Source organism: Semicossyphus pulcher, unplaced genomic scaffold (assembly GCF_022749685.1).
Source record: "Semicossyphus pulcher isolate SPU_LCO1_2020_fin unplaced genomic scaffold, fSemPul1.0.p SCAF_5, whole genome shotgun sequence".
Taxonomy (NCBI): Eukaryota; Metazoa; Chordata; class Actinopteri; order Labriformes; family Labridae; genus Semicossyphus; species Semicossyphus pulcher.
In genome coordinates this window covers 28,877,224-28,898,396 of record NW_027211726.1, presented here as the reverse complement: position 1 = coordinate 28,898,396, position 21,173 = coordinate 28,877,224, and positions in this window count along the sequence as shown.

Below are 21,173 nucleotides of genomic sequence, written 5' to 3'. Positions count from 1 at the left end.
TTAAATTGTCATTGTATTTTAGCTATAAGGAAACACAGTGCATAATGACATGTGCATTTGTTATTGTTTCACAACATTAGATCAAAGTCGATCTTGTGTGATGGTCTTGACACTGATCATCAGAAAAGGAACATTTCATTTCTAACTGTGACCGATCTTCACGTTGATTGAAACTACTTAAAAATATCAGCCTGTTCTTCCTCCCTACTCATCAAATACGATGTAAAATATATGTATACCTCTGGCGTAATTTCTGGATGTTGTCCACAAGCTCATTGTTTTTTTGTGCTGTTAAAGTCAGGTGACGTAGTATGACGAGCGTGAAAGTCTGAATAGGGTGGTGGTCAGAGGAAAGGATCGATCAAACACTGGGTATTTCAAACAGTAAGTATTGAATCCTTTGAGGATCTTGACTTTTTTTATCAACTTCAGTAACGTACATTTGTCGTCTTTGTTATACTGTGTTTGTGTTACATTTAACCTAGTAGTTTTTAAGGCAAAACCTAAAATTTTACTTTAAGCACTTTTTTTAAGCATGTCCTTCTTGAGGACAGACCTGACAAAGCTTCATGTTGACTTGTTACTAATCTACATCATGATGCTGTTATTTCAGCAAACTTAAGACCCGTTAATTAAAGTCACAAGATAATCTTTTTTTTTTTTTCGGCTTCATGCCGCTGAAGTAAGCCAGAGTGCAGCCTCTGTGTAACTTGCTATTTATAGTGAAACTGAGTTCAGCACAAACAGATGAACGGGCACCCCTCCAGGGGGATGGAATGAACCGAGAAATTACAATGTTTATTTTTGAGGACACATCTGGAGGGGAGAATTTCACTTCACTTTTGATCTGAACACACGGTCCCTTTCAAGCTGCTATTGTTTACTGGACTGTAAACAATGCAGCGCACGGAGAAGGAAGTGTTGATATCATCACTTGATAGCCGATTGGTTCCGAGGTCGTTGCTTACTTGATCATGGAGTCCTGCAAGAGCAAAACTAATGTCCCTAAATCTTCATATTCTGAAGGTAAGAGCCATTGACCAAGTGGCCATGTTTAAAGAGTTTGGTGTAAGAGTGTGTTGGGAAGTGTTATGGTCTTTTCAGACAAAGGGGCGCCACTCCGCCTGCATACCCGCTTTGATCTCGGGGTCTCACTGAGCCCCTCATGTCAATAAACAGAGACCCAAGTGCTCTGCAAGTAAACGCCAGGCGCTCTACGCGTGGTAACCATGGAAACAGCGTCTGTGCACTACTGTATCCCTGCTGGTACAACTGTATTTTCTCTATAGGCTATAACAACTAGCTACATTAGCATAGTTGTAACTTAACCGTTGCCGACTAATGGAAAGTATAGCCTGGCTTAAGTTAAAACTAACGTTACATTACCTGATGCATCCAGTGTTGTGCCGATGCTTTGCCATGCAAAGGCCCTCCTGTTTATGTTAACTGTTGACAAAGTGGTTATATATCTCACATACTCACATACAGCACGGCTCAGTCTCTCATCCATTGTTTTTGTGGTTACCACTGCACGTCGTGTAGTAAAAAAGTTCAAGAACTTTCAACTCTGGGAGCAGGCGGGGGTGTGTGTGAGACGAGCACGACCGCGAAGATTTCACAGGATTGCGCCCGCTTGTCGCTCCACCTGTCAGATTGCCTGTGCTTCCCTTCCTGCCCTGCTCGCCTCTCATTGCAAATAAATGACTAGGCACGTCAATGGCCCCCCGTCTGAAAAGACCTTAAGGTGAGAAGTGAAGTGAAAGTTGTGAGGATACAGGGTGAAATAGCTGAAGTGTAACAGAGGTAAGACCTGTAGGAGTCCCATGATGCAATCTGAAAGAAACCTGGGAAAAAATTTTGTTTCAAGCAAGACAAGGAGTCCAAGAATAAAACCAGCGAAACAAATTGAAACAAGGTTAATGTCCTGGAGGGCCGGAGTCAGAGTGTAGATGTCAGTCAAATCAACCCTTTGCTGGAACACTTCTGTAAAGAAGAATGAGGAAAAACTTAATAATGGAGACCTGTTCACACAGACTGAAGGCTGTGATGGCTGCCAAAAGCACATACTGAATACAGATGAACTCTTTTATCCCTTTGAAGTAGTTTGTTTTCTTCTTTTGATTTAACGTTATAGGACATATGTTTGTGAGAGTTGAATACTTCTTAGTGTCATATTAAAGTGAGTTTTTGTCAGAGGGCATAACATCGCCGACAGTCACTTCAACTCTGGTGTTCTACTCATTATGTGCTTTGCAGTTTAGTGTTGTTGCTAAATAAAAGAACACTCTGCAGTGTAAGCCTCAGGGCCTCTGCATATTTGGATCAGACCGCAGAAATGAATGTGTCTTACAGTTTGTTTCAACTGCTGCTGTATAAATAACTCTGATAGCTGAAGTTTGTGAAAGGCAATTTAAAGATGTCGTTATTTTGATGTCATCTGTATGAGGGAGCTCTTCTTCTACATTTTTAGATTTAATGAAGCGAGGCTGCTGGGAGCTGATGAAACCACTGTCTTACCAGGTGCTTTGATGATTGCAGGAGAAGTGACCGGAAGAAGAACAAGAGAATATCCACAACATGGTATAATTGCCCTTTGTGGTCACTCAGACATCCAGACTCTGTGTTCTGTAATGAAAACAGATCTGAGACACAGGGAGGTATTATAGGGGGCACAGCGGGGTCTGAAGAAGTCCAGACAGTTTAAATGCCAGGTTCGGGAAACAGCCCTTAAGTCCAGACTGATGGCTGTCTTTGAGTCCACTGTACTCTTCTGCTGCCAGCCATGATACATCTCAAGTATTACAGGGAGGGAGTTTACTTTAAACATTTAAGGATGCACTGTTTGTATTTAAAGCCCTGAACCACTTGGCTCCCTCCTATATAACTGACCTCCTCTGCCCTTCTGACATACTGTCAGCGGTCCCTCGTTCTAATTTTAAACTAAGGGGTGACCGGGCATTCTCAGTCAAGGCCCCTCGACTGTGGAATAGCCCTCCATCCTCGGTCAGGTCTGCCCCCTCTGTTTCGTCTTTTAAGGCTTGACTCAAAAGCTAGGTGTTTTACTCCTGGTTCCTCCGTTTTAACCTACTGCAGGCAGCCATGTTGCAGGATCTTTTGCCACTGAGGGGGCGTGGTCCGGTGGGGAAGTGACATCAGTTCATACCCCCTATTGCTTCTTTTATGCTTAGTACAGCACTTTGGTCAGCTGCTGCTGTTTTTAAACGTGCTTTATAAATAAATTGACTTTACTTGACTCTGTCCAAACGCTTATATGACCCATACTTACGTTTATTATTTGTTGGTGACCTCTAGTAGTAGTAGTTATTATAGTTGGAAAGAGGGAAGTCAAAAAACACAACATAAGTGGCGATAAAATTGGGCGCGGCTGCTTTTAACCTCAATCCTAACCTAAAAGTAGTGTTGCCTAAAACAGCTGTGTCACAATAACCGCATGACCGAGTGTTTTGTCCTCTGTGAAGGTATAGGTATGAGAATGTGTTGCCATCAGTAGAAAGCCAATTTATTAAACACTGTAATTGAAGGTATTGGAGTACTTGATGATTAATTTATGTTCCCTTCTATAAAAGGGAAACAATACTGAACATGTGATAACTTATCCATCCGTCCATTATCTATACCGATTATACTGTTAAGGGTCACGGGGGGGCTGGAGCAAATCCCAGCTGTCATTGGGCAGGAGGCCGGGACAGGTCGCCAGTCAATCACAGGGCTGACACATAGACACACAACCTTTCACACTAATATTCACACCTACAGGCAATTTTTAAAGTCACCAGTGAACCTAATGAGCATGTCTCTAGACTGTGGGAGGAAACCGGAGTACCCGGAGATTACCCACACATGCACGTGGAGAACATGCAAACTCCACTCAGAAAGGCCCCTGCTGGCTGGTAGATTCAAAGCAGGAACCTTCTTGCTGTGTGGCCACAGTGCTAACTATAACTGCTGGTCTTTAAAGGAATCCACGATTCATACTGATGTTCACAATCATGTTTAATCTTCACAGAAGACACCATGAAAACTACAAAACGAGACAATTAGCTTGAAATAAATAAGACAGTAAATTAACAAGTGAAATAACTGAATAGTTAGCATGTTTGGCTGGTAGACCAACAGAAATATATATAATATATAAAAGATGGGATCAACAAGTTGTTGCTTCCGCCCGTCAGCTCTCAGTCTTGTCTGCATGCAGCGTGGTCACATGACCAACAACAAAACGTTATTGACCAGCACAAACACAACAAAGGAACTTGCTTAATACAATCCCTTTGATGTGACAAAATAATCGAAATAGCAGTGAAATAAGATTCTTCATGACTGCAACAAAATATTACAAATAATCATTAAAGAGGAAAAAGTTAAGTTTAGTAACTCTTGCTGTTGTCGTGGCAACGTGTGAGATCGGAGCAGCGTTCGCTACCCTAACCACTCAGACACAAGTTGTATGAGTCAAAGAAGCTGACCAAAGTATAAACTGTAAATTGTTATTATGCCATTTTTGTAAAAGATATATCCAGTAATTCTGAGGATTTGTAAGCGACACGTCTGTCTGCCCGGTTGGAGCCCAGTTATCGCAATGCTGAACAATCTGCCTCGCTAATGTCATCATGACATAGGTAGGTGGGCGGGTGGGTAGGAAGGTAGGAAGGTACTTTATTGATCCCGAGGGAAATTTGGGCGTCCAGTAGCTTAAAAGACATATGGAATCACACATCTGTCAACCCAACCTCCCCAACCACCCCTCAAGCCTGTAAGAATTAGAGACAAAAATGAAAATATGGAGAGAGAGTTTGGCTTTCACAGACCGAGGCCTCCATCCAAAGCTTCACTCTGGATAATATCCTGCTCATTACACTTACAGAGTTATTTCACCATTCCTCAGTCATGCTTTCTATCCATTATCGCAATAAATCCTGTGCGTCACATCCAGCATTCAGTCAATGCCTTATTTCCTCCATTCTGTGCCGAGGCCGGCTCTTTGCCATTAAAAGTCTTTGTCATTAAAAGTCATTTAGGCTGTAATTTAGTGGGATTGTGTCGGAGTGGCAGTGTGAAATTTTCAAGCTGACTAAATTCTTTCAGGGACTTGCATTGCGACCTGCGACCAGACGTTTTACATTGATTTTCTTTCTGCACTTTAAGCTGATGTGACATAGATTGGCCATAAATGCACCAATATAAGTTCTGACTTCAAAGGAACGCAGTGATCGTCTCCACTGAGTCGCTGATGAAAACTACAGGGATGATAATAAAGAGACTGCTCATATTCACTGATAAAGGAATTCACAGTGGAGGCTTCAGACAAATCAGATGAAGATCAACGTAATCACACTGTCACAATAAATAAACAGCTTCATCTTGTTACCTGAAATCAAAGGTTACAAGTTCACTGCTGTGAAAATGTGTAAAATTAATGAAACCGTTGTTAAAACCATCTTCATAAACAGTTTACAGATGATGAGACGTGTGATGTGTTTAGGAGCTTCACATGAAATCAAAGGATTCAGAATTTGTTTCTTACATTTATGCAGCCTGTGAATAAAACACAACTGCAAAAGGATCACAGTTGGTGGAATGGTCATGAAATGTCTGGTAACAAGCTGCAAATTTTAACATCTCACCGGGAGGTAAATGTGGTTCAATATACCTCTCAAAGTTGTCAAAGGTTATTGAGCGTAACATGGTTCAACCTAAACCTTTTTTTCTAGAAGTTTCCTGGTTTGAATCCCGGTCTGGAAATAATCCCGGTGGGTTACCTCCAGGTACTCCAGGTGCTTCCTCCCACAGTCCAAAGACGCTCATTAGGTTCATTGGTGACTCTAAATTGCCCGTAGGTGTGAGTGTGAAAGGTTGTCTGTCTCTTTGTGTCAGCCCTGTGACGACCTGTCCAGTGTGTACCCCGCCTCTCACCCAATGACGGCTGGGATAGGCTGGCTCCAGCCCTCCCGTGACCCTGAACAGGATAAGCTATATACCTGTAGATAATGGATGGATGGATTTTACATACTGAGCCCTTACCTTTCTGTGTACTCACATGCAAGGTCGTGTTAGCGTGCATAGAGTCAGACATAAAAACCACTGCATCTTGTAAATAATACAGGTTTATATCAAGTGGCAACCTCAGGTGTTGAAAAATAAAGCCAATGCGGAAGTGCAAAAAACTGCAGTTCCTCGAGTGGCCACTTGATGCTCCAGAAAACAGGAAATAACATTACAGCAGATGAGAAAATGCCAATTTTTACAGCAGAAATAAACATGTTTACAGCCTGGTACAAAAAACAGTTTTCTTATAAATAGCTAATTTTACTGTATTTTACTGAATTTTTTTATAACACACTCATTTTAATTTCATTGAGTCTTAAATCATAGGGGCCGGCTCGCTTGATTGAGGTGATTGACAGGTGGATCCTGCTGGTTGTCTGATCAACATAACACAGACACACAGTCACTGAACTTAACTTCACCTGTTTGTGTTGTTGGAAAAAGTTTGGACAAATAATCTGTCTCTCACTCTCTCTGTGGGATTTATGGAACTTTCTGGCCGTGCAAGAAATCTGTGCTCCAGCTTTTCGGTGAGTTAAATGTTATATATTGAAATATTTTTTGCACTAAGTAGCAGCTATACTATGCTCGCTTTAGCTGCTTGTTAGCCTGTTCAGTGTTTATCAAACATTTATCTAATCGTCGGTCAGTAAATAGAAGACAGGAGTTGTTGGCTTTTAGTGATGGAGCGTAGTGATGAGAAGATCAGTTATTTTATGTTTCCAGTTACGTGTCGGCTCGCTGCTATCTCATTGGACGAGCGAGCAGCGAGTCCGCTACTTCTTTACTCTGATAAATAAACACCTGCTGTCAGTCACTGTTACAAACAGAATCTCCTCCTGGCAAAGTTAAAGTAGCTCATTCATTATTCATACAGTCTATGGCTAACCGCTAGCTATACGCGTAGAAGCATATAGCCTAGCTTTATAGCCGTAGCTGGCTGATTCATGCGGCTGCCCATAAAGCTCAGCCACAGGCTTTAGCTCAGTCGTGTTTGGCCTCTTTGCCTGCCTCTGGATTAGCCGGCTCTGGCATTTCCAATATGGCGACCCCCAATTCAGGCCTCAAAACACTTTAGAAACCAATGGGTGACGTCACTGAGGCTACGTGCATTATTTATACAGTCTATGGTTTTTACCTCTCTTTTAAAGATAAACCATGATGTGTTGGGTCGTGCAATCCCAGGGAAGTCCACTTGTAAGTTTGAAAGTTCCTGTGGAATCAAAGTGTAGCTCACAGTTGTATATAGCCATATATATATATAGACAAGGTTTTTTTTGTGTTATTAAACGTGTTTGTCTGGTTTTACATTATCTTTCTACATCAGTAGTCATAACATACTGCCATATTTTACGTTCATTGTCTCTTTTTTCTTTGAAATACATTTTCACACTAAACTGTTGCAAAGTTGGTCACCAATACATTTATGCGACAAGAACCCCTGATGTATTTGTGTCCACTGTGGCATCCATAGATCCATAAAAACATGGATGACGTGACAGCTCCCTAAAAGTGAAGCCAAACCCTCTCTATCACCCCCTGCTGACTGACTGCAGTGTAGGTCATAAAGCCCGCCTCCTCCATGTTAACAGATGGGACATGAGTCAAATTAGTTAAATACACTCCAAATCTGCAAGATGACAGCGCCCGCTTCTGGGGTTATTTTAACTTTGCTTTTTTACAGGAGATGGAGACAGGTCGCACATACGCAGTCATTGTGGCATCTGATTCACCAACTACAAAACATATTTTTGTTTTTGAGTAAAATGCATGAAAATTAAATGTTGCTTAAAAAAAACAAAACAATGGAAAAATAAAATCAGCCACTAACATGGACCTGTTAGTGAAACTGAAGAAAAACCCACAAACCTGCCAAAGCATCGCCTGCCTTCACACGCCATGCTACATGCTCAATATACAATAAATGTCAGTGTGAAAAACAGTAGCTGTGGAGTCTTAACCAAACGTTATGGATAAGCACAGCATGACATTTATCTGTCTCTGGAGAGTTCTTGGAGAGCCATGACAATGTTTGAATATGACAGCCATCGATTGTGATCTAGTGCACAACAATAATACAGTGAAGAGAAAAGCAGCTTTGAACAATACATCACTGGAAACGAAGGTGATTTAAACACCTGCCTTTGATGAAACATGTACAGCATGAAGTCACTGGTGCGTGCTGCACACACAATTTTCAAAGTGTTATCACGGTATCACAACAGGACGACTACATGGCTACCACAGTCATGTACTGAGGTCAATATGAACTCGTATTACTTTCTTCAGGGGAAGGTGGGGATGTTTCGACAGGTATAACTGTGCACCATTTCACTGATTCACTGCAGATCACTTGCACTCTCAAGTCTCTCCAGTAAATATTAATCAAGAGCTGGAAAGAGAGACCTAAACCTCGGTCAGTATAAAGACGTTTAACAGGAGGAATCAGATTCAAAGGACACCAGCAACTCTTCAGTTCTCCAAGTAACACGCCCTGATTTTCATGAGATTCAAGAAAACCAGCAGAGAGTGATAAACTATACTCTGATCAAAAAATACTTTGGGTGCTGAACTTCTCTTCAACCAAGAGTTGTCGTTTCATGGATTTACATTATAATTAGTCGAAGTATAAACACTTTTTTTTTTAAGATTATTTTTTTGGCCTTTGGCTTTATTTATAGGACAGCTGAAGATAGACAGGAAATATTGGGAGTAGAGAGTGGGGGATGACATGCACCAAATGATCGGCAGACCGGGAGTCGAAACCTGCGATCAGTGCGACGAGGACTGTAGCCTCTGTACATGGGGGGGGGCTGCTCTACCAACTGAGCTAAACCAGCGCCCCAGTATAAACAAAATTAAACAATTAAAACAATTATAATGCCATAGGACGACCTGTAGCGTCATTTCTAGAGGCTGTTCTGCAGCTTATTGTTTCAATGTGCCTTTGAAGTCTCTGAAGCCTTCGAACATGGGACAAAAAAACACTGGACTTCGATCTAGGACACCTGGTGATACTTAAAGCAAATGTTTATTTATTTTTAGGTAACTTAATGGATATAAGTTATAAGTAACTTAGCGTACTTAAGTGAGACACATTAGGTAAATAATTGCTTATGTAAGTTACATCAAATATGGTGCCTTGGTTATGAACGTACATTAAGGAAAAGTTCGGTATTTTTAAACCGGGGCCCTATTTTTATACATTTGGGTGTCGAATTGACTCATAGGAACATCTTTGGGCGCATTCACACCTAAAGCTTGTTTGTTTGATCCAAATCAAAGACCAAATTGTTACAAAGTTGCATTTTGCCTCGAGTTTGGTTTGTGTTCACAAGGCAGCTTTTAATTCTTCTAACTCTTAGCAAGTAAACAAATAAAGGTATTTCTCAAAATGTGGTAGTATTCTCTAAACTGCTGCTGGAGTGAATTAATTGAATTAGACAAACCATCCGTCAGTGTGGTGTTGCCCATCATTACTGCAGGAACAGATTTAGATAATTGCTTGAACACAACAGAAGACCTGATCCTATGATCCTTTACTGTGATGTCTGCTGGCTAACAATACCTTAAATGAGGCTTTTTCTATCATGAGTCTGCTTGTCTAATAATGAGCATATACAGTACCTTTGCACTCTGGAATTAACACTAACACATGTTGCTGTCACATTAAACGAGCTGTGACAGCAACATGTGAAGAGCTCCCATCTGGAAGCTCCATCTCTTCATACCGTTCCAAACAGTGTTTGCTTAGTTGCATCTACCTGTCAGCTCTTTGATGAATCTCCATAATTGTACGTAGTTGATAACATTGGAGTTTTATTTAGAGAACATCTATTTGTGCTTCATGGAGAGACCTATATTTGGTTAGGTTTTGTGAAAGTAGTAAACACCCGTTCTTTCAAACACTGCTTTGGTAGCTATCATGAAGATATGAGGTGTGTTGTTAATAGTAGCACAATAGGTGCATTAGTGATTGTGATGAATAATGCACCGTTGATCTACATGTATGAATAAAAATAAATAAATACGGAGCGCTCATGGTTTAAATAAATAAATTATTTACAGTCAAATTCTCATTGCAATATATCAGAAAGGCTTTGAGTAAAGTATGTTCTTATCTTTTTATCCCTCACAGAGAAAGACATCATCCACAATCATTAGTGGTCAGTTTCCCGTCGCTCCACCCCTCACATGTGTTCTACTATTGTAAGGCCGGAGATGTACTTGCTTTTAACTACGTGTTCGTGTGCGCATGATGACTGCGTTCCCTGCGTCTGTTTGGTGCATGTCCTCAAAAATGTAGTGGGGATGTGACAGGGTCAACACAGCAGCAGGGACAACAAGGGCAGAAAGTTTTGAAGAGAAGCTGATAGACGAAGTCCACAATTATCCACATCTGTACGATGTGTTGTTGCCACTGCACAGCGACAAACATGCCTCTCGAAACAGCTGGAGAAAGATAAGTTCTGTTTTAGAAGTCGACGTGGAAACCTGCAAAACTAAATGGAAACAAGTCTGGGACCGTTATGTCCGTGCATACAGGAACATGTTGGAGAAACAGAGCGGCACCCGCAGACGGTGTGTTCTGTCCACCAAACACACAAAAAGGTGTCACTTTTTCTGCCGTGAGCTCAGAATAAACATAACCTCCTCGAGTGTCTCCACGTCTGTTGTTTACATCCTGCACATATGGTAGTTGCATACGGCCTGGGCTCTCAGGTGTGCCCTCTAGAGGTATCCTCCAGTAACACGTGTAGTGCAGAGACAAGTATGCGAACAGTTGCGTTCATGGCACAGCCAGTTGTGTACAGGAACGCAAGGTTAATAAGCAAGAATATATCCGGCCTCAAAAGAGTCAACTGACAGTTGAACAGTCACGCACTCTGCAGAGAAACAAATGACCTCATCCGTTTAATATAGGCCTACTTAAGCTGATGTTTTGTATTTGGGGTAATATATTAAATATTTCTATATACCAATAAATGCCTCATCCCCATTCCTAGCACAGCCATTGCTGTCATTCTGTATAACACTAATGGATGTAACAGTGAGGAGATACTTTTAGTGTCCTATTTAACCAGTTTCTGTTGTTTTTATGGCAAACATTATTTATCAGAGGGCCCTGTTGTTCTGACTCATATCTTTTAGTAGTGCTAGTTTAGAGTTTTGAATACTTTATTGTTGCATGTGTTAAAATTGAGATTCAGAATGTTGAAATATCAATATGGTAATGTGTTGCATTAGTAAAATGTGGAGAAAAAACTGCTCAAAAATGTGTCCAAGGTCTAAAAAGTGAAAGACAGAGTGAGGTTTTTCGGGGAAGCTAAGTATAAAAATAACGCCGCACTTCTTGTTTTGCATTAAGCTCACTCAGCCTGACATGTGCTCTATCTGATGCTACACGTACAAGAACCAAAGTGTCTCTCCTTCACTCCTTTTCCCAACATGCAGTTTGACGCTGTGCTGACAATCTGTTAGCGAGGCTCTAAAGCTGTTTCTCACTCACCATTTCCCCACAGTGTTCCCGCACAGCTTGTACTGTATTACAGATTCATACACTCCTTCTTGGCCTTCTCGGTCTATTTTACACTTTACATTCCCACTCTGCATTGTTAGCCAACTACAGAAGGTCCTTCTGTCAGTCTCAGAATGTGGTGCACTGTAATGAAACAAATCATGTTTAAACATCCGAAATCTCTATGGAAACAACCTTAGCTGTGCTGCAAAGCCTGTACATGTACTAAAGACAACCTCTAAATGTGGATTCACTTATTACTCTCCTGCAACTCTACAGTTTCTGTGATAACAGATCGTGAATGTAGTTTATATAAGAAAGGCTTCCACAGCGATGGCATGCTACAGCAGCAAGATTTAAGCGCGTGCCAGGAAATTAAAAACTGCAGCAGCAGGAAAATGACTGTAAAACCCTAATTTCAGTGCAGAATAATGTCACAGCATCATTAAACAATGGTATAATGCCTCAGCAAGCAGCGATTAAAATGACCATTAATGCAAACTAACACCACTATATCCGTCTTCTGTTGGAGTCCATTAGATGCCCAATGAAGTTAGCATGTTTCCGCTCATCACGGTCTCTCTCAGAGAGTTAATGCCACAGAACTCCAGTTCATTTTCCAGTGAAAACGTGTGTGAAAAAAAAAACCTCTCAAACAGCACTAATGGTCACTTTTCTGCACTGGTTTATATCACATTATGACAATGAGTGCTGGTTACTGTGACATTACTCCATCATTACAGTTAAAGCTCAGTCGCTGTGAGAGCCAACAAGAGCTGGAAAAAATGATCCTCTACAAATGTATTGTTAATGGATTAGCTGAGGGCTATGTCTCCTGATAATGGGATGGCTCTTAATCATCCTGAAATACTTTTACAGCATGGCTTTTATTTATGGCTCGTTTTGCTCTGTGGAATCAAAATGGCAGCTCAGTAAATAGAATCCACACAAAATCCAAACCAGGCATTGGTTCAGGGGCCTTTTTCTTTGTGCCTCCTTATTTTCTTTCTCCATCATTCTCCTGCTGTGACCCGGAAATCGAGCTCAGCAACCCATCTTGAAGGATGTCTCCATTGCTGAAATGCAAGTGGAGGACAGAGGTAGACCTGCTGGAGGATGCAAAGGTGTTCTTCATTTTACAGCATGGCTTTTATTTTTTATTGCAATATTTCCATGTGGATTTTTCGAGGTAGTTTTATAACATGAACGGGGAAACAAACTATAAAACAAAACTAATCTGTGCAAGGCTGTGGATGTGTTTATTTCTGCTGTAAAGTTGGGCATTTTTAAATGGGTCTATGCTCTGTGGGGATTGATTGGACTCAAGGAACTGCAGTTTTTGCCACTGCAGCATTGGCTTTATATTTTTCTCTCTTATATTAATGCATCTTATCAACTCTGTATCTTCTTGTCCTGTTAACGTCACTAACCATATATCTTCCTGGGAGTTCTTGTGCTCCCTTGTCTTGTAGGCTCCTGGGGGTCGTTGCTGCAGACCACCTGCTGCTGTGGACCTGCTCGACTGCAACAACCACTAACATCAGTCTTCCGCATAGTATCATTATTGTTGCTGCTAATGCTAATAGTAAACCTGTTAACTCCAACGGTTACAATTACTATTACTGCAGCCTTTATCATTACTCTGCTTCTCTTGCTAATTTTTTATTATTTTCTAATCTTTACACTAGTGTACCACTATTGCCATTGTAACCATATTACCTGTTGTTGTTGATGCAAGGACATATGCTGTTGTTGTTGTTGCTCTCTTTGCCTGTCTCTATCCTGCATCTCCTTCTATCCCACTTCTCGTCCCATCCAGTCGAGGCAGATGGCTGTTCAACATGAGTCTGGTTCTGCTCGAGGTTTCTGTCTGTTAAAGGAAGTTTTTCTGCCAATGTGCCGAATGTTGCTAAGTGCCACTCGTGATGATTCATGTTGGGTCTCTCTTTAAATAACATAAGAAAGAGTCGGTCTAGACCTGCTCTTTCTGTAAAGTTTCTCGAGATTACTTTGGTTATGATTTGGCGCTATACAAATAAAATGTAGTTGATTGATTGATATTTTAAGCCCCGGAGGTTGCGGGTTGTTAAATAGTTCAATTATGTAACGGATAAATAGATTAAATAGGAAGCTAATACCCACTTTTAGAAAAGCAATTCTGTTATCTAACATTCCAACAATAATATCTGGAATTTAAGAGGATGATTGACAATGTGCTTGCAGAAGGTGGTTTAACATCTCTTTCCTCTTGATGATTTACACTGAAGATTTCAGATTTCAGAGATTCAAACACATTTTACTTCTGCACTGATGCCTGGAGAGGAAGAGACCAAAGCTCTTCAATATGGAGGCCGACAAAGCAGCACTGCAGACGACCTCGAAGGGTCCGACTGTGAATCAACAAATGAGACAGAGCTGGAGGAGGGTGCTCTTATGACAACACGTGAATGTGTGAATTTTAGACTGGGGTTTGGTCTAGACTCTAGACTCTAGATTATCAGTAAGCTTTTTGATCCCCAAAACTTTGAATGTTTCTGCTTTGAATGTGTGAATAAATGATGCTCACACAGGTCACAGTTTAACAACATCGCAGCTGGAAGAGTCATGAGAGCATCTTCAAGCAGTTTGTATCTTTTCAGTAACTAAATGAAATGTTACTTCTGAATAACTTGTTTCCCCAACGGCTGGATGAAGCTTTAGAGAAATCAGGGTGTTTCCCATCAGTGTGAATCTCAGACAGCCAATCCAAGCACTTATTCAAAGCAGTAAAAAATTAAGTCCAAATGTTTTAATATGAATAATATGCAGCACTATCAAGATGAAGACCTTGGACACCACTTAAATCAAAGATGACTTTGGAAAAAGTTGTCTAATTTTAACTTCTGCTCTTCACTGCTGTCACTTGAAATGAAACTCTCATCCGTCCTCAAACATCACCAAATGTTTCAGATACTTTAGAGGAATCCTGTGACTGTGTAGTTTTCAGGTTTAGGCAGTGTTCTTGTCACTTACAACAACTAAGTACCCATATTTTGGAATATTTATGGGTTGCTAGTTTCAATTTTTAATTAAAGATGAAAAACATTTTCTGGTTTCTACCACTACATTGTGTCGATTCTCCCCTTTTCTTTTTATATTACGATAGTCAGCTGAAGCTTTTTGGACCAACACTCAGACAAACATTCAATTTAAAGAAATTTTATTGAAAATAAATCAGCGGAAAACTGATCAATGATTAAAATAAACATTAGTTGACGCCTAATCATCAGAGGAACTTCAAGCATTGACGTAACAGTGATGGTTAAAGCGTCCACAAAATGTTCCAGCAGGTTGCCGTAGTTGTGGAAATCATATATGACAAAGCAACATTGTAGCTCTTCCAACAGACAAACTCGATGTTGCTCTAATCAAGCAATGTCTCCTAAAATGTGGCGAGAGCACTTGAAATGTTAAATAGAACAATTTAATACCAGATGAGGAGTTCAACTGATTCAGTGACATGAACAGGTCCAGCAACAATGTATATGAAAAAATGACCTTGTGTTTTACATGATACAAAACAGAGGAGTGCTGGGTTCCAACAGCAGGAATTGCGTGTCGGACTGAGCATGGGCAGAATGAAACGTTTTCCTTGAACGCTGCAGCTGTTCCATCATATGTGATAAGATAGACTTTATTCATCACCCATTGGAGGAAATTCACTTGTTACAACAACTCAAAGTAAAGGACAGAGTAAAACAAATAATGGATAAAAAAAACAGGCAAGACAAAAAGACACAAAAATGCAATGATAATATCAATAATTAATATATACACTATGTACACCTTTCACTTATTATGGATGGTTACGTTTTTGTACAAAAAAATTTCACCATGTCAAAAACACACATGAGGCCCTGTGCTCGTGTCTGTCGGTCTCGCCCCGTGGGAGGCGACCCCCTAAAAATAAAAAACACACACGGTGTGTATCATGGTGATATGGTTGATGATAAGTAAAGTGACCTACAGTATTGCAGAATAAATAATTTCACAAGAGAAGTGATTGCACCGACATAATTGCGCGGTATGGATGAGGTAATAAAAATGCAAAAGTATATGTAAAAGTATGATATTATAGTATTATAATATGTAACTGTAGATGTGCATGAATAGAAAAACAGTGCAAAGCAGCTGCCATGTCGTGACTGGCAGATGAGTTACAGAGTATTGTGATTAGACAGTGATGCTGATGTCCAAAAGGTGGGTGTCTCAGTCTGCTATACCATCATTGCTTAAAGACCCAGATATCCCTCAGGGATGCTGAACCAGCCTTAACACTGGTTCAGTTGTGGAGTTTTACCCGCCAGAATATTATCTCCTTGTATCAGAGGTTCAATATCATCACTTCCTCCTGGAAATCATCGCCTTCAGCAGCTTTTTTTGGAAATTGGAAGGTTAACTTTGAGTGAGACATCTGGCACACAGCATCAAACTAAATTTATATTATAAATTCCTGTGGGATTAGCAACGCTACCCATTGATTAATACAAGAATTATCATGTTAAAGAGGGAGGCTGTGGGTGATATTTTGCCTCAGGGTGATCCGCTTCAAGCTTCCTTTTAAGTGTGATGGTGTTTGGAGCTTTGAATATACGCCTTTCTTTCTTTTGGAGCCCTGACAGGGACTTGGCTGGCCTTGACTTAGCTGCGGAGACATCACATTTCAGACTGCCAGCCCATTGTAAATATGACACGCTGTCAGAGATATGCAGTCTGGTTTTTGTTCGATTAATTGGATTTGCAGTCCGAGTGTGCACGGACAAGGCGACAGAGGAAAGCTAATACCAGAGGAACATGCTTAGGATACTATATATACTGTGTATTGTACTGACATTCAGGCCAAAAATATTTTATGCTCACGTCTCCCAATGTCTGCACTGGAAAGACAGTTTTAAATTAAGCAAGTGGTAAATTAATCCAACACAAGAAACTTGTTTTCCCGGCACATACATCTTGTTATCCTAGTTTCTTCTAAAGCCTCCCAGTGCTGTTGGTTCACCAGTCAATCAATTTCGCTGCATAGAAAAAAGTATTTACAGTTCATTAATGAGGCAGCAGGGGACGGGAATGCCGGGACAGAGAGCTCCTGGGACGAGGCAGACGTTTGAAGGAGAACAAGCAGAGTGACAGAGTTACAAAATGCACATCTAAGAGAGGACACGTACGGGAAGCGGAGAGGGGTGGTGGAGTAAAAACTGAGAGGCTGAACAGAGCTTCATGCTCTGGGTTTACAGCAATGTCTTCATTATGCATGTGTCTGCAGGAAGACAGGCACGGAACAGTGCAGGGGACATGCATAAGTGTGCTGACCCTTGATAATTAGCAGCTTGGGTCCAAAGTCTGTCAACAGTTTCTTGGTTTTCTGTCTGTTTGAAATCTGCACTGCAGCGGCAGTGCCTCCCAGCAGGGATGAGGCACATGGAGTCTGAAAAGAAATACCATTTAAATGCATCTCAGGGCACCCTGCAGTAGATAAGGAGTTGTCATCTTGCCCCACCTAACAAAAGCCAAGCCTGTCATAATCAATATGATACCTCATCGATTTAAATATCCCCCGTTTTCAGCTGAGCCAACAGCAGGGGGGATTAGGAGCACGGTTTCTACTATCGGAGCGATGGATCTGAACACGCCATCAGTTATTCCGAAGTAATTTAATTTAACAACTGACAAGCAGGCTGTTTCAAGTCCATGGAGGATGAGGAGGTGGGTGGGGGCTAGTGGCAGGTGGGGTGTTGGTCACAATAGATTAATAATCATAATTGACAAGTGGCCAAGTTACTAGCGCAGCAGCCAGGCCCCTCGAGCATGATGGAAGTCATTTATCAGCCTAATGATCGAGAGGCCTTGGCTGGCTGCAGTTTGCCGAGGTAAGGTGAGGGACCCGGCATCTCTTTTGTTTGATTCCCTCTGTCAGAGAGCGAGCTGGGGCCCATCAAACTGCAGCTATACCCTAACAGAGACGGTGTGGCCATAGAAGTCACTTGGCTACTCCGTAACCGCAGGGTCTGTCCATCCATCTCCGACTGTCTCGCACACATTGTGGTTTGAGCAAAGCTTCTGGGAGACATGTCTACACAAATACCTTAGTAACCATAGTAACCATCCTGCCAAGACAAGTGTATTATCACCTATATGGATATTGTGTTAAAACACTGACAGACAGTCAATACATGAGGTGACAGAGATCCAGCTAACAGGCCTGCTCTTGCCCATCGCGGCAGCACATTGGCTGGCTTGCTGAACTCATTGGTTCCACAGTTTTGGCTCTAATTTGTTGTGTTCTGGCTGCCCACTGTTGACCTTTCCAGCTGCCCCAAATGTTTTGTGCTTTGCCCCCTAAAGGACCCACCATAGGCCAGTGTTCACAGTGTTTATCCAACTGCCACAATCTGTAAATGGGGAACAGCTCCTGTGTGGGTTTGTGGGGCCAAGCCTTCACAGTACTGCAGACAGTAAAACAGCAGAGACCCAGTGCTGCAACTGATCTGTTAGACCAGTCAGACAATTAATTACGTTCATACGCAACTAATTTGAATTGATAATTTTGGGAGCCAACCTAATGCTGTCTATTTCAACAAAATGAAGGCTGGTGTGGTTGAGTCCTTAGATTGTAAGAAATGTTGCCAACCTTACATCAGACATTGGTTTGTGGACGACCGATACAAAGCATATTTTGACATTTTGGCCTGACATTATCTCCTGGATATGATGTCAAGGCTCTCCTTAACATTCGCTCCCTTGCTTTAATATTATCAGTTACCAAATTATACCATGATACGGCTTTTGAAGGATCGAACAAAACATCCCATGCTGCACTGCATGTCAACCATCCAATAATCTAGATCTGAGTTTGTTCTTTCAGTGAATCTGTCTTAATGCTGCGTAGCACAATCTCGTGTCCCATCAGCTATAGTCTGACGACGATAAGCCCCTGGGCGCAACGATGAACATGCCGCGTAGCCAGCGGTTAGCGATAAACGACTTATTTTTCCGTGTGTTGCACTGTTTACAGAAAAAAAACAACCTTTTCATTGTGATCGACGTTAATTAACGGGTCTTACCTTTCAACATCATGATGCAGATTTGTAAAATGTAAAAATGAAGCTTTGTGAGGGCTGTCCTCAAGAGGAGGAGAAAACTTTTAAAATGAGAAGTTTGTTGAACGGAGGTTGGAGCGATCATTACTGATGCATTCAAGGAAGTCGGGAAATCTGAACACTGAGCGACTTTCGTGACACACAGCCAGGGGCGCGACTACCCCCATTTGGGGGGTATGCAACATTTCTTAACCATTCTCAATACAACAGGTTTACAAACATACAACTATTAACAGTTGAGCTACAGTCGAACTGTAGGCGTCTCTTATTCTTTTGTCACCACTTGCCCATTTACCCAGTATATTATCCAAGGAAATTGAGTGTGCCAATGTGTTGTCTATTGAAATGATTGCCAGCTGAGTCAAACAGTCATTGCTTATTGTTGATCTTAGGTACGTTTTATTAAATTTAAGCTTGCTGAAAGACCTTTCAGCAGAGACTACTGCCAGAGGCATTGTCAGAAATACCCTAAGAGCGTTTGTCAAACTTGGAAACAATAAATCAAGGTTTTCCCCCAGGAGGTAATAGAGCTTATCAATGGCCCTTTGGTGCCCCTTTAATAATCGACTGGCAGGACTGAACCTGTTCGGAGGGGAAGGGGGAGTGGGCAGGGCGCCCAAAGCCGGGCTGCTGTTGCTCCCTGTTGTTATGACAACATAACCTAGTCATTGTTGGACCGTAACCCTAAGGTATTGGCTCGGTAAACGCTTGGTTTGAAGAGTCCACACTTAAAATAGGTCGGAATTGACTGATTTTAAATTACATAACAAAGATAACTGACAACAAAGACTAGTTTTCATATCTTGTTGCATGTACATGTTCACCATTGTTTGCCGCCCCTCTTTGTGTAGCGCCCATATACGCTGCATATTTTGCATACCCCCTTTTTGCGCCACTGCACACAGCGTCAAGGGATGATGGGAGCCGGGATGTCATTACGGCGGATTACGTTCCATCTGCCTTTGCTCTCCACATAGACTGTTTTTCCTGCATACACCGCAGCCTGCACATGATTGGTCAATATTACTCGGACTACAAGTGTAGTACAAACGGACTTGCTGTCCCGGAAGTCCACATCCCTGCCTACAGATTCTACAATTCTATGTAGAATCTGTAAATAGAGATTATGTGTAGCATAATTGTTCTGTGTAAAGCAAAATATGGTAGGGGATTTTAGTGGAAATCTTACTGAACAAATTACAGACATGATAGTTTTGCACAGGATTAAGACAGACACATTCAAAGTGTTGCGTCTATGTTCTGGACACTAACACCTGAGTTCAACTGCCAAAAACTTTCAATGTTCTTAGATTACATTATCATAATTACTCTTAAACTTAATTTCTATTCTCTCCCTTCTCCCAATCGTAACCCTAGAAAAGCTTCACCTTTCCTCCCAATAGAGGCATCAGTCCTCACAAGGATAGAAAGATAAGACATACACACATTGACGCAGGCAGCAATAACAAAATGACAGCTCAGTGGAAAAAGTAATGAAAACCCTAATACAGGCGGAAGCAGAGAAAATCTTGCTAAGATATGGGCTTAGGCGGGATGAAGAATGCTGGAAATGGGAGCAGACATTACAGAACCATGAGCAAATGGAGATGAAAATGTATCGATTGTTTTGCCTGTTGACCAGATTAAATCTGGGGGTTGTGCATCGAAATTATTAAAAGAGTCTGTACTTGTTTCACATGAGCATAAAATCAATAACCATTTCAGGCGGGCGCTGTTAACATATCCTTTCTTTTGAAGCCTCAGTTCCCCCAGAGAATTTCTTTAATGCCTTATTGTTGGCTCTTTCCGTTGAAGTGTTTTCGCAGGCCTTGATGCATCAAAACATAAATCCTTCACCCTGATCATATCAAAGGTGTATTTGTAGTTGGTGTTATCTAACTTCTGAAGCGCATTCTCCACATTTTGAGTTTGCTCTGAGAGACTTTGAATTAACAGCATAGTTTGAATGTAATGAACGCATGAATGATTCATATTGCACCTCATGTAAAGATTAACATTCAAACGGAACGTTGAAAAGACAGAGAATACCAAAAGGACACAGTCTCTTATCAAAGACTAGGCTTGCAAGGAGCTTTGAAGTGGGTGCTTACCTTACCCTTTACACAGGGAAGGAAAGGCAGACACATGAAAAACTCAACATCATACAAACAGCGAGCTAGCTAACAAGAGCTAGCTTACTCATGTCTGTGTCAGTGCAGCTAAATCATGGATTAAAACAGTGTTATCGTGTTGATTCTTTCAAAACTCCATTTATGGTATAATTCCCATTCCATAGTTGTTTAAATCCAGCATACGCTTTATGATATTGTACAGCTAAGTCTAAGGTTGCATGTGAATTCTCTAGAAGTGCATCCACGTTGCGTTTTCCCTGCGTCCCTGCGAAATGTGTTAGAGAAATGAAGCTGCCCTTCCTCAGAAGTTTCATGTAAAGC